The sequence below is a fragment of the Arachis hypogaea genome, chromosome 10 (assembly GCF_003086295.3).
Source record: "Arachis hypogaea cultivar Tifrunner chromosome 10, arahy.Tifrunner.gnm2.J5K5, whole genome shotgun sequence".
NCBI lineage: Eukaryota > Viridiplantae > Streptophyta > Magnoliopsida > Fabales > Fabaceae > Arachis > Arachis hypogaea.
This window is the reverse complement of record NC_092045.1, coordinates 29862260-29875928: the sequence shown is the minus strand read 5'-3', so window position 1 is coordinate 29875928 and position 13669 is coordinate 29862260. Positions and strand designations below refer to the sequence as shown.

At 37.2% G+C, this 13669-nt stretch overlaps 1 non-coding gene across 1 annotated transcript; it reads right to left on the bottom strand.

Moving 5' to 3' along the window:
• Positions 1–9414: 9414 nt before the first annotated feature.
• Positions 9415–9518, bottom strand: LOC112718530 (small nucleolar RNA R71). Its single transcript, XR_003160866.1, has one exon. It is a non-coding gene; the product is annotated as a small nucleolar RNA R71 (small nucleolar RNA).
• Between the last annotated feature and the right edge of the window lie 4151 nt (positions 9519–13669).

Here is a 13669-nt window from a genome sequence, read left to right as displayed (position 1 = left end):
ACTTAATTTATTTGCATACTTTCATTCATCTTTTAATTACTGCATTAAATTATTTTTCTTTCTTCTTAATTTTCTTTTTAGCATAATTATTTATGGTCTCTTTTTCTTTCTTTTTCATGCATTTTTATGTTGGTGTTAGAACTTTATTTGGGTCTTATACTATTGCTTGTGGATTATTATGGAGTTGTTTGACAATGAATATTAATTGTTTTTGGAATGCTTGCATGTTCCAATTTCATTTGCCCCTATCATATTAAACATGCATACTAAGTGTTTGTGAAAAAGCCCGTATGACATTGTGAATTCTTCATTATTCTATCCTTCTACTCTAATGCCTGTTTTTCACAAAACCCTTTCCATATTTTATTAATTAATTATAATTGTCTATACAAACGTAATTGTCGGTTTGTTACGAGTAATAATACATTTTTAATTTTTGATGCTTGATCTATGCTACTCATGCCTTTGCCGGCATGCTAATAAACATCTTGCATCCAATACTTATCATGCCTTGCTATATTTCCATTGATGAACTGCTCACATGGAATCGTGATCATGTCTTTCGTTCACTATTTTCCTTACCTAGGCATCGATTATTACTTGCACTGTCCTCTTCCTTGCTCTAACCCTTGGACTTACATGCTACTCCTCTTTTCCCTTTCAGGATGGCCACCAAAAAAGGTAAAGAGAAAGCTTCTAACAAGCCACCGGCGAAGAGCGGAATGAAAGGAGCATCGGCTGAGGAACTACAACCCCCGCCCACCTGCACATCTTTGCATGCACCGAGGACGGTGCAATCTTTAAGTGTGGGGAGGTCGATACCGATCTTCGCGAGTTAGTTAGCCCCTTCTCAACACCAGTTTTTATTTTTATTTGTTAGTTTATTGCTGCATTTGCATGTGTAATTGCATGTTTGTTTGATTTTGTGCATGTTTTTCTACCACTACTTAGTTGAAGTAATAAGTTTCTTTTTAAGACCCTATTTTTGAAAAATTTCACTAATTTAAAGCAAAACTTTTTGTGTTAAACTTGTTTGAAGCTTGTATTTGGAACATAGTTTATAGCTAAGAACACACAACCTGTGAGACTCGAGCTTAATTATATGGTTATATTATTTAGCCATAAATTTTTATTCTTGTGTGTTTTCTTCTCTATGATTGTAATTTTTTTACTTTGTTCTATCCTATATGTCCAATGTTTAGTGTATTTAAATGCATGCATATGATTGAGGCCATTATTTGATTACTAGCTCACTTACCCCAAATAGCCTACCCTTTCAATTACCTTTGTTAGCCACTTTGAGCTTTTTAATCCCCATTTGTTCTATATTTTACCACATCACTAGCCTTAAGCAGAAAAATAAGTAATTACCTGGTTTAAATCTTTGGTTAGCTTAAGATAGAGATTGTGTGTCAACTAAGTGTGGGAAAACTGTGGGAACATGGGTTGATAGGGAATGTGTTGTGCTTTTACTTTATTTAAATATTGGGAATTTGGGTACCTACTCATGTGAGACCAGAAAAATTAAAAGTCCATGTGCATTGATATGTTATGTTTACTTGTATATTTTCATATAAAAAATAAATAAAAAAGAGAAGAAAAAATATATAATATAAATAAATAAATAAATAGGGGACAAAATTACCCCAATACTAAGTTTAATAAAAGATCAATGCATATGTGGTGAAATTAAAGAAATATTTGGTACATGAGTATGTGATACAAAAGTGGGAATTATGGGTAGCTAGGCATGAAATTAGAGTTACATAGAGTGTGTGTGTGTGTTAGGTGAGAGCTTGGGCTATTCAATGATTCAATTTATATCTCACTTAGCCATAATATATACCCTCACCCTTACCTTAGCCCCATTACAACCTTGAAAAGACCTCATGATGTTTGCATTGATACATTAAATATTTGTTGATTGGTTAGATGAAGAACAAAGTTTAGAAAGCATGATTAGAGAAGAGTAGAGTGATTGACCCTAGACACTTGAGAGTTAGAGTGATATACACTACCAGTAAGGGTTCAATGCTTGATTCTATGTTCCCTGCTTTCATGAGATATCTTCTTAAAAGTTTACTTATTTTCACTGTATAATTTGAATTAGTGGAATTTGGTATGTATTTGTCTTGGAGAACTTGTTTGTTTTTAACCAAGTAGATAGAAACATCTTAGCATTTAGTTGCATTCACATTCATAGGTTGCATTCACATTCACAGCGACGTGTACGCGTGCTTGACGCGTACGCGTGGATTGGAGTTTGCGCAAATGACGCGAGCGCGTGCCTGATGTGCACGCGTGGAGAGGAAAATCGTCAAACGACGCGTACGCGTGACCGACGCGTACGCGTGATATGCGCGATCTGCAGAAAATTCAGGAAATGCTGGGGACAATTTTGGGCCGCGTTTTGACCTAGTTTTCGGCCCAAAAACACAGAATAAAGCCAAGGAACATGCAGAGACTCAATTGATACTGACCATTCATTCATAATTCATAATTTTAGTTTTTAGATGTAGTTTTAGAGAGATAGAGGCTCTCTCCTCTCTCTTAGGATTTAGGATTAGGATTCCTCTTAAAGGATTTAGGATTTCTTCTTCTCAATTTCCAAGTTTAATGTTCCTTTTATTTATTTTCCCAAATTAATTTATGAACTTTGCCATGTTAGATTTGATTTCTTTTATTAATGCAATTTGAGGTATTTCAGATTTGATTTTTCTCCTTATTTTATTTATGAATGCTTTTAATTTAATTTAGATTTATTTTTCCCTTTTGACTTTGGTTGAGTAATTAGTAACACTTGAGTTATCAAACTCAGCTGTTGATTGAAATTGGAATTCTTTACTGATTAATTTGTACTCCAATAACTCTACTCTTTCCATAGGAGTTGACTAGGACTTGAGGATCAAATTAATTAGTCTGCTTAACTTTCCTTTATTTAGTAAGGGCTAACTGATAGCGCGAAATTGTGATCAATACTTTTCACAAATCAAATAATCCCCGGTGATGAACCCAAAAACTTGGTGTTCAATACCATGGCATAAACACAACTTCGCACAACTAACCAGCAAATGTACTGGGTCGTCCAAGTAATAAACCTTACGCGAGTAAGGGTCGATCCCACAGAGATTGTTGGTATGAAGCAAGCTATGGTCACCTTGTAAATCTTAGTCAGGCAAACTCAAATGGATATGGGTGATATACGAATAAAACATAAAGATAAAGATAGAGATACTTATGTAATTCATTGGTGGGAATTTCAGATAAGCGTATGAAGATGCTTGTCCCTTCCGTCTCTCTGCTTTCCTACTGTCTTCATCCAATCCTTCTTACTCATTTCCATGGCAAGCTGTATGCAAGGGTTTCACCGTTGTCAATGGCTACCTCCCATCCTCTCAGTGGAAATGTTCAACGCACCCTGTCACGGCACGGCTATCCATCTGTCGGTTCTCAATCAGGCCGGAATAAAATCCAGTGATTCTTTTGCGTCTGTCACTAACGCCCCGCCCTCAGGAGTTTGAAGCTCGTCACAGTCATTCAATCATTGAATCCTACTCAGAATACCACAGACAAGGTTTAGACCTTCCGGATTCTCTTGAATGCCCCCATCAGTTCTAGCTTATACCACGAAGACTCTGATCTCACGGAATGGCTGGCTCGGTTGTCAGGCGAGCACTCGGTTGTCAGGTGATCAACCATGCATCGTGTATCAGGAATCCAAGAGATATCCACCCAATCTAAGGTAGAACGGAGGTGGTTGTCAGTCACACGTTCATAGGTGAGAATGATGATGAGTGTCACGGATCATCACATTCATCAAGTTGAAGAACAAGTGGTATCTTAGAACAAGAACAAGTGGAATTGAATAGAAGAACAATGGTAATTGCATTAATACTCGAGGTACAGCAGAGCTCCACACCTTAATCTATGGTGTGTAGAAACTCCACCATTGAAAATACATAAGTGATAGTGTGATCATTGGCTTCGGCCCCAGAGAGGGAACCAGAAGAACCAAGATCTGATCTAAGAACTAAATGTCCAAAGATGATCAAAGGATCTAAAAATAATCCAAAGATTCAAAATACAATAGTAAAAGGTCCTACTTATAGAGAACTAGTAGCCTAGGGTTTACAGAGATGAGTAAATGACATAAAAATCCACTTCCGGGCCCACTTGGTGTGTGCTTGGGCTGAGCATTGAAGCATTTTCGTGTAGAGACTCTTCTTGGAGTTAAACGCCAGCTTTTATGCCAGTTTGGGCGTTTAACTCCCACTTTGGTGCCAGTTCCGGCGTTTAACGCTGGAAATCTTGAGGGTGACTTTGAACGCCGGTTTGGGCCATCAAATCTTGGGCAAAGTATGGACTATCATATATTGCTGGAAAGCCCAGAATGTCTACTTTCCAACGCCGTTGAGAGCGCGCCAATTGGGCTTCTGTAGCTCCAGAAAATCCACTTCGAGTGCAGGGAGGTTAGAATCCAACAGCATCTGCAGTCCTTTTCAGTCTCTGAATCAGATTTTTGCTCAGGTCCCTCAATTTCAGCCAGAAAATACCTGAAATCACAGAAAAACACACAAACTCATAGTAAAGTCCAGAAAAGTAAATTTTAACTAAAAACTAATAAAAATATACTAAAAACTAACTAGATCATACTAAAAACATACTAAAAATAATGCCAAAAAACGTACAAATTATCCGCTCATCACAACACCAAACTTAAATTGTTGCTTGTCCTCAAGCAACTGAAAATCAAATAAGATAAAAAGAAGAGAATATGCAATGAATTCCAAAAACATCTATGAAGATCAGTATTAATTAGATGAGCGGGGCTTTTAGCTTTTTGCCTCTGAATAGTTTTGGCATCTCACTCTATCCTTTGAAATTTAGAATGATTGGCTTCTTTAGGAACTCAGAATCCAGATAGTGTTATTGATTCTCCTAGTTAAGTATGATGATTCTTGAACACAGCTACTTATTGAGTCTTGGCCGTGGCCCAAAGCACTCTGTCTTCCAGTATTACCACCGGATACATACATGCCACAGACACATAATTGGGTGAACCTTTTCAGATTGTGACTCAGCTTTGCTAGAGTCCCCAATTAGAGGTGTCCAGGGTTCTTAAGCACACTCTTTTTGCCTTGGATCACAACTTTATTCCTTTCTTTTTCTTTTTCTTTCTTCTCTCTTCTTCTTTTTTTTTTATTCACTGCCTTTTTTCTTGCTTAAAAAATCATTTTAATGATTTTTCAGATCCTCAGTAACATGTCTCCTTTTTCATCATTCTTTCAAGAGCCAACATTCATGAACCACAAATTCAAAAGACATATGCACTGTTTAAGCATTCATTCAGAAAACAAAAATATTGCCACCACATCAAAATAATTAAACTGTTATAAAATTCAAAATTCATGCAATTCTTATCTTTTTCAATTAAGAACATTTTTCATTTAAGAGAGGTGATGGATTCATAGAACATTCATAACTTTTAGGCATAGACACTAAGACACTAATGATCACAAGACACAAACATAGATAAACATAAGCACTAAAATTCGAAAAACAGAAAAATAAAGAACAAGGAAATTAAAGAACGGGTCTGATGAGCGGATAATTTATACGCTTTTTGGCATTGTTTTTAGGTAGTTTTTAGTAAGTTTGAGCTACTTTTAGGGATGTTTTCATTAGTTTTTATGTTAAATTCACATTTCTGGACTTTACTATGAGTTTGTATGTTTTTCTGTGATTTCAGGTAAATTCTGACTGAAATTGAGGGACTTGAGCAAAACTCTGAAAAAGGCTGACAAAAGGACTGCTGATGCTGTTGGAATCTGACCTCCCTGCACTCGAAATGGATTTTCTGGAGCTACAGAACTCCAATTTGCGCGCTCTCAACGGCGTTGGAAAGTAGACATTCAGAGCTTTCCAGCAATATATAATAGTTCATACTTTATTCGGAAATTGACAACATAACTTGGCGTTGAACGCCAAGTACATGCTGCTGTCTGGAGTTAAACGCCAGAAAAACGTCGTGATCCGGAGTTGAACGCCCAAAACACGTTATAACTCGGAGTTCAACTCCAAGAAAAGCCTCAGCTTGTGGATAGATCAAGCTCAGCCCAAACATACACCAAGTGGGCCCCGGAAGTGAATTTATGCATCAAATACTTACTCATGTAAACCTTAGTAGCTAGTCTAGTATAAATAGGATAAGTTACTATTGTATTAGACATCTTTGGTCTCAGTTTTGTATTATTCTTCATCTTAGGAGACTACTGATCACATTCAGGGGGCTGGCCATTCGGCCATGCCTGAACCTTTTACTTATGTATTTTCAACAGTGGAGTTTCTGCACACCATAGATTAAGGGTGTGGAGCTCTGCTGTACCTCAAGTTTCAATACAATTACTATTACTTTTCATTCAATTCTCTTTTATTCTTATTCCAAGATATACGTTGCATAATACTTTGATGAATGTGATGATCCGTGACACTCATCATCATTCTCACCTATGAACGCACGTGACTGACAACCACTTCCGTTCTACCTTAGGCCGGGCGCATATCTCTTAGATTCCCCAACAGAATCTTCGTGGTATAAGCTAGATAGATGGCGGCATTCATGAGGATCCGGAAAGTCTAACCTTGTCTGTGGTATTCCGAGTAGGATCTTGGGAATCCGGAAAGTCTAACCTTGTCTGTGGTATTCCGAGTAGGATTCCGGTATTGAATGACTGTGACGAGCTTCAAACTCCTGAAGGCTGGGCGTTAGTGACAAACGCAAAAGAATCAATGGATTCTATTCCAACCTGATTGAGAACCGACAGATGATTAGCCGTGCTGTGACAGAGCATAGGAACGTTTTCACTGAGAGGACGGGATGTAGCCATCGACCATGGGTGATGCCTCCAGACGATTAGCCGTGCAGTGACAGCGCATAGGATCATTTTCCCGAGAGGATTGAAAGTAGCCACCGATGATGGTGATGCCCTACATACAGCTTGCCATGGAAAGGAGTAAGAAGGATTGAAGGAAGAGTGAGTAGTGAAGCAGAGTTTCAAGAGGAGCACAACATCTCCATACACCTATCTGAAATTCTTACTATTGATTTACATAAGTATTTCTATCCCTTTTATTTTCCAATTATTATTGATTTTCGAAAACCCATAAACCAATTTAATCTGCCTAACTAAGATTTACAAGGTGACCATAGCTTGCTTCATACCAACAATCTCTGTGGGATCGACCCTTACTCGCGTAAGGTTTATTACTTGGACGACCCAGTACACTTGCTGGTTAGTTGAACGGAGTTGTGAGCTTCTCTAACAGTGCCTGGAATTCTTTTATCACAATTTCGTCCACCAAGTTTTTGGCGCCGTTGCCGGGGATTGTTCGAGTATGGACAACTGACGGTTCATCTTGTTGCTCAGATTAGGTAATTTTCTTTTCAAAAACTTTTTCAAAAATTTTTCTTTTCTTTTTCGTTTTTCCAAAAATGTTTTTCGAAAAAAATTAAAATAAAAATACAAAAAAATTAGAAAATCATAAAAATCAAAAATATTTTGTGTTTCTTGTTTGAGTCTTGTGTTAATTTTTAAGTTTGGTGTCAATTGCATGCTTTAAAAATCTTTCTTGCATTTTTCGAAATTCCATGCATTCATAGTGTTCTTCATGATCTTCAAGTTGTTCTTGACAAGTCTTCTTGTTTGATCTTGATGATTTCTTGTTTTGTGTAGTTTGTTGTTTTTCATGTGCATTTTTTGTTTGTTAGAGTCCATGCATTAAAGATTTCTAAGTTTGGTGTCTTGCATGTTGTCTTTGCATCAAAATTTTTTCAAAATTATGTTCTTGATGTTTATCATGATCTTCAAAGTGTTCTTGGTGTTCATCTTGACATTCATAGTGTTCTTGCATGCATCTTGTGTCTTGATCCAAAATTTTCATGTTTTGGGTCATTTTTGTGTTTTTCTTTAAAAATTTCAAAAATAAAAAAATATCTTTTCCTTAATTCCCTCCAAATTTTCGAAATTTTGGGTTGACTTGGTCAAAAATTTAAAAAAAAAAATTAGTTGTTTCTTACAAGTCAAGTCAAAATTTCAATTTTAAAAAAATCTTATCTTTTCAAAACTCATATCTTTTTCATTTTTTCTATATAATTTTCGAAAATTTCAAAAATCTTTTTCAAAATATTTTCAAAATCTTTTTTTTTCTATCTTTACATCTAATTTTCGAAAATTAGCTAACAATTAATGTGATTGGTTCAAAAATTTGAAGTTTGTTACTTTCTTGTTAAGAAAGGTTCAATCTTTAAGTTCTAGAATCTTATCTTGTAGTTTCTTGTTAGTTAAGTCAATTTTAAAATTAAATCTTTTTATCTTTTATCTTATCTTGTTCAAAAATTTTATCTTTTTCAAAATTTGATTTTAAAATATCCTATCTAACTTCTTATCTTCTTATCTTTTTCAAATTTTGATTTCAAATCTTTTTCAACCAACTAATTAACTTTTTGTTTGTTTCTTATCTTTTTCAAAACCACCTAACTACTTTTCCCTCTCTAATTTTCGAAAATATCTCATCTCTTTTTCAAAAATTCTTTTTGTTTTAAAATTTTAATTTTAATTATATTTTGTCTTTGATTTTCGAAAATTACTAACCTCTTTTTCAAAAATTATTTTCGAAATTTCTCTTCTCTTCTCTTATTCTATTTAATTAATTAATTACTAACACTTCTCTTCACCTCTCTTCATCTAAGAATCCGAACTTCTTATATCCCTTGTATTTGGATTCTTCTATCCCCTTTCTTCTTCTACTAACATAAAGGAATCTCTATACTGTGACATAGAGGATTCCTCTTTCTTTTCTTGTTTTCTTCTCTTTCATATGAGCAGGAACAAGGAAAAAGGCACTCTTGTTCTAATTGATCCAGAACCTGAAAGGAGTCTGAAGAGAAAATTAAGAGAAGCTAAATTACAACAATCCAGAAACAACCTTTCAGAAATTTTCGAACAAGAGAAGGAGATGGCAGCCGAAAATAATAATAATAATGCAAGGAGAATGCTTGGTGACTTCACAAAGCCAACGTCCAAGTTTGATGGAAGAAGCATCTCCATTCCTGCCATTGGAGCCAATAACTTTGAGCTTAAGCCTCAACTAGTTGCTTTAATGCAACAAAACTGCAAATTTTATGGACTTCCATCTGAAGATCCTTATCAGTTTTTAACTGAGTTCTTGCAGATCTGTGAGACTGTAAAGACAAATGGAATTGATCCTGAAGTCTACAGACTCATGCTTTTCCCTTTTGCTGTGAGAGACAGAGCTAGAATATGGTTGGATTCACAACCTAAGGATAGCCTGGACTCCTGGGATAAGCTGGTCACTGCCTTCTTGGATAAATTCTTTCCTCCTCAAAAGCTGAGCAAGCTGAGAGTGGATGTTCAAACCTTCAAACAAAAAGATGGTGAATCCCTCTATGAAGCCTGGGAAAGATACAAGCAGTTGACCAAAAGATGTCCATCTGACATGTTTTCAGAATGGACCATATTAGATATATTCTATTATGGTCTCTCTGAATTTTCGAAAATGTCATTGGATCATTCTGCAGGTGGATCTATTCACCTGAAGAAAATGCCTGAAGAGGCTCAAGAACTCATTGACATAGTTGCAAACAACCAATTCATGTATACCTCTGAGAGGAATTCTGTGAATAATGGGATACCTCAGAAGAAAGGAGTTCTTGAAATTGATGCTCTGAATGCAATATTGGCTCAGAACAAAGTGTTGACTCAACAGGTCAACATGATCTCTCAAAATCTGAATGGATTGCAACATGCATCCAACAGTACTAGAGAGGCAGCTTCTGAAGAAGCTTATGATCTTGAGAACCCTGCCATGGCAGAGGTTAATTACATGGGTGAACCATATGGAAACACCTATAACCCATCATGGAGAAATCATCCAAATTTCTCTTGGAAGGATCAACAAAAGCCTCAACAAGGCTTTAACAGTGGTGGACGCAATAGGCTGAGCAATGGCAAGCCATATCCATCATCTTCTCAGCAACAGACAGAGAATTCTGAACAAAACACTTCTAATTTAGCCAATATAGTCTCTGATCTGTCAAAGGCCACTTTCAGTTTCATGAATGAAACAAGATCCTCCATCAGAAATCTGGAGGCACAAGTGGGCCAGCTGAGTAAGAAAGTCATTGAAACTCTTCCCAGTATTCTCCCAAGCAATACAGAAGAAAATCCAAAAGGAGAGTACAAGGCCATTGATGTGATCAAAATGGCCGAATGCACAAGGGAGGAAGAGGACGAAGATCCTAGTGAGGAAGACCTCTTGGGACGTCCCTCAAGCAAGAAGGAGTTTCCTATTAAGGATCCAAAGGAATCTAAGGCTCATATAGAGACCATAGAGATTCCATTAAATCTCCTTTTGCCATTCATGAGCTCTGAAGACTATTCATCCTCTGAAGAGGATGAAGATGTGACTGGAGAGCAAGTTGCTCAATATTTAGGAGCTATCATGAAGCTGAATGCCAAGTTGTTTGGTAATGAGACCTGAGAAAGTGAACCTCTCTTGCTCATTAGTGAACTAGATACCTGGATTCAGAAAACTCTACCTCAAAAGAAACAAGATCCTGGCAAGTTCTTAATACCTTGTACCATAGGCACCATGAGCTTTGAAAAAGCTCTATGTGATCTGGGGTCAGGGATAAATCTTATGCCACTCTCTATAATGGAGAAGCTGGGGATCATTGAGGTACAACCTGCCTTGTTCTCATTACAATTGGCAGACAAGTCCTTGAGACAAGCTTATGGAATAGTAGAGGACGTGTTAGTAAAGGTTAAAGGCCTTTACATCCCTGCTGATTTCATAATCCTAGACACTAGGAAGGAAGAGGATGATTGCATCATCCTTGGAAGACCTTTCCTAGCCACAGCAGAAGCTGTGATAGATGTCAACAGAGGTGAATTAGTCCTTCAATTGAATGGGGACTACCTTGTGTTTAAGGCACATGGCCATCCCTCTGTGACAAAAGAGAGTAGGCATGAAGAGCTTCTCTCAGTTCAGAGTCAAGAAGAGCCCACACAGTCAAACTCTAAGTTTGGTGTTGTGAGGCCACAACCAAACTCTAAGTTTGGTGTTGGGACTACACTAACATTGACCTGATCACCTTGTGGCTCCATGAGAGCCACTGTCAAGCTATTGACATTAAAGAAGCGCTGGTTGGGAGGCAACCCAATTTTAATTATCTAATTTTTATTTTATTGTTATTTTGTGTTTTATTAGGTACATGATCATGAGGAGTCACGAAAAAATCAAAAAAAATTAAAAACAGAGTCAAAAACAGAAGAAAAAAATTTTCACACCCTGGAGGACGCACAGGCTGGCGTTCAACGCCAGTAAGATGCATCTGGCTGGCGTTCAACGCCAGAACAGAGCACCATTCTGGCGCTGAACGCCAGAAACAAGCAACATCCTGGCGCTGAACGCCAGGAATGTGCCCAGAGAAGAAAAGTTGGCGCTGAACGCCAGCAACAAGCATGAAACTGGCGTTCAACGCCAGAAACATGCTCTACATGGGTGTTGAACGCCCAGAACGTGCACCAATGGGCGTTTAGACGCCAGAATGGTGTGCAAAGGCATTTTACATGCCTATTTGGTGCAGGGATGGAATTCCTTGACACCTCAGGATCTGTGGACCTCACAGGATCCCCACCTACCTCGCCCTCTCTCTTTCCATTCTTGGTCATCCCTTCTGTTTTTCATTCACCATCTACATCTATCCACTCTTCCCCATACACCCCACCTACCTTTACAATTCAACTTCTCTTTCCCACCCAATCCCACCCATATAGCCGAATCCATCTCCCCTCACTCACCTCCATTTTCTTCTTCTTCTTCTTCCTCTCTTCTTTCTTCTCTTGCTCGAGGGCGAGCAATATTTTAAGTTTGGTGTGGTAAAAGCATAGCTTTTTTTTGCTTTTCCATCACCATTAATGGCACCTAAGGCCAGAGAAACCTCAAAGGGAAGACAAAAGCTTCCACCTCTGAGTCTTGGGAGATGGAAAGACTCATATAAAGCCGTCATAGCTCAGTGGTAGAACATGTGGCTGCAAATCAAGAGATTCCTGAGATACCTCAGGGGATAAGTTGTCCTCCACACAAATATTGGAAGCAACTAAGGGTAGAAACACCAAAATTACTAGGAATCATTCAACAGAAGCAAGGAAGAGACATAGAGGAGCTTAAAAAGCACCATTGGACCTTCAAGAAGGTGCCACCCTCACTCAGGTGGATTCATTCCTTGTTCTTTATTTCTTTCTGTTTTCGGTTTTTAATATTGTGTTTATCTATGTTTTGTGTCTCTACTTTATGATCATTAGTATGTAACCATGCCTTAAAGCTATGAATAAAATCCATTAATCCTTCACCTCTCTTAAATGAAAAATGTTTTAATTCAAAAGAACAAGAAGTACATGAATTTCGAATTCATCCTTGAATTTAATTTAATTATATTGATGTGGTGACAATACTTTTTGTTTTCTGAATGAATGATTGAACAGTGCATATGTCTTTTGATATTGTTGTTTATGAGTGTTAAAATTGTTGGCTCTTGAAAGAATGATGAACAAAGAGAAATGTTATTGATGATCTGGAAAAAAAATCATGAAATTGATTCTTGAAGCAAGAAAAAACAGTGAAAAAGCAAAAGCTTACAAAAAAAATGGCGACAAAAATAGAAAGAAAAAGAAAAAGCAAGCAGAAAAAGCCAATAGCCCTTAAAACCAAAAGGCAAGGGTAAAAAGGATCCAAGGCTTTGAGCATCAATGGATAGGAGGGCCCAAGGAAATTAAATCCAGGCCTAAGCGGCTAAATCAAGCTGTCCCTAACCATGTGCTTGTGTCATGAAGGTCCAAGTGAAAAGCTTGAGACTGAGTGGTTAAAGTCATGATCCAAAGCAAAAGAGTGTGCTTAAGAGCTCTGGACACCTCTAACTGGGGACTCTAGCAAAGCTAAGTCACAATCTGAAAAGGTTCACCCAGTTATGTGTCTGTGGCATTTATGTATCCGGTGGTAATACTGGAAAACAAAGTGCTTAGGGCCACGGCCAAGACTCATAAGTAGCTGTGTTCAAGAATCAACATGCTTAACTAGGAAAGTCAACAACACTATCCAAAATTCTAAGTTCCCAGAGACGCCAATCACTCTAAACTTCAAAGGAAAAAGTGAGATGCCAAAACTGTTCAGAAGCAAAAAGCTACAAGTCCCGCTCATCTAATTATAATTAATATTCATTGATATTCTGGAATTTATAGTATATTCTCTTCTTTTTATCCTAATTGATTTTCAGTTGCTTGGGGACAAGCAACAATTTAAGTTTGGTGTTGTGATGAGCGGATAATTTATACGCTTTTTGGCATTGTTTTTAGGTAGTTTTTAGTAAGTTTGAGCTACTTTTAGGGATGTTTTCATTAGTTTTTATGTTAAATTCACATTTCTGGACTTTACTATGAGTTTGTATGTTTTTCTGTGATTTCAGGTAAATTCTGACTGTAATTGAGGGACTTGAGCAAAACTCTGAAAAAGGCTGACAAAAGGACTGCTCATGCTGTTGGAATCTGACCTCCCTGCACTCGAAATGGATTTTCTGGAGTTACAGAACTTC